Below are 975 nucleotides of genomic sequence, written 5' to 3' on the forward strand. Positions count from 1 at the left end.
TATTCTTCCAAAAATACATAAACTAACTCAATCACATTCATACACAATTCCACATCTTAACACTTAGCAATTCCCACACGATCACCACGACAAATTGGGTTTCGAAATAGTTTTACAACCCATCACACTTACACACAATAATCAATTCATAACACTTAGCAATTTCAACGCAAATACCACGACAACTCAAATTCAAAACATTCAATCATAAACTTGAATCAAACACGACTCGCGTGCCAAACACCCTAATGCGATGCGTATATGCCAAAACGCATGGACTCGGAATTCCAAACCAAAACCCCCGTCGAAGGGCCGTAAATCATAATTGTACCGCCTATTGCAGACCAAAGTACCAATTACCGAGGTGCCACCTATCACGGGTCAGCACGATTTACTAAAAAGCGTAAATCATAAACGTACCACCTATCACGGGTCAGTACTGTTTACCGAGGTGCCACCTATCACAGGTCAACACGATTTACCAAAATGAAATGCATGAGCATACACTGACTCCATCCACAACAATCGTTAAGCAAATGCAGATATGAAAAGATTCCCCATTTTTAATACTCATTTAACTTAAACGATTTTCACAACAAACATTAAGTAAACATTCCCCATTCTTAATATTCTTTTAACTTAAACGATTTTCACAACAAACATTAAGCAAACAGAAATGTTAAGAGATTCCCCATTCTTAATATTCTTTTAACTTAAACGATTTTCACAACAAACATTAAGCAAACAGAAATATTAAGAGATTCCCCATTCTTAATACTCTTTTAACTTAAACGATTTTCCCAAACACACATTAAGTAAACCGAGATATTAAAAGATTCCCCATTTTTAATACTCGTTTAACTCTAATGGTTTTCAAATTCCACACAAAACAAACTCAAACCTATTATCAGATCCAATCCACAACTCACACCAAAACACATCAATTCATTTCTCCACAAAATCCAACCATACACA

This window comes from Cicer arietinum, chromosome 1, assembly GCF_000331145.2.
Source record: "Cicer arietinum cultivar CDC Frontier isolate Library 1 chromosome 1, Cicar.CDCFrontier_v2.0, whole genome shotgun sequence".
Lineage (NCBI taxonomy): Eukaryota > Viridiplantae > Streptophyta > Magnoliopsida > Fabales > Fabaceae > Cicer > Cicer arietinum.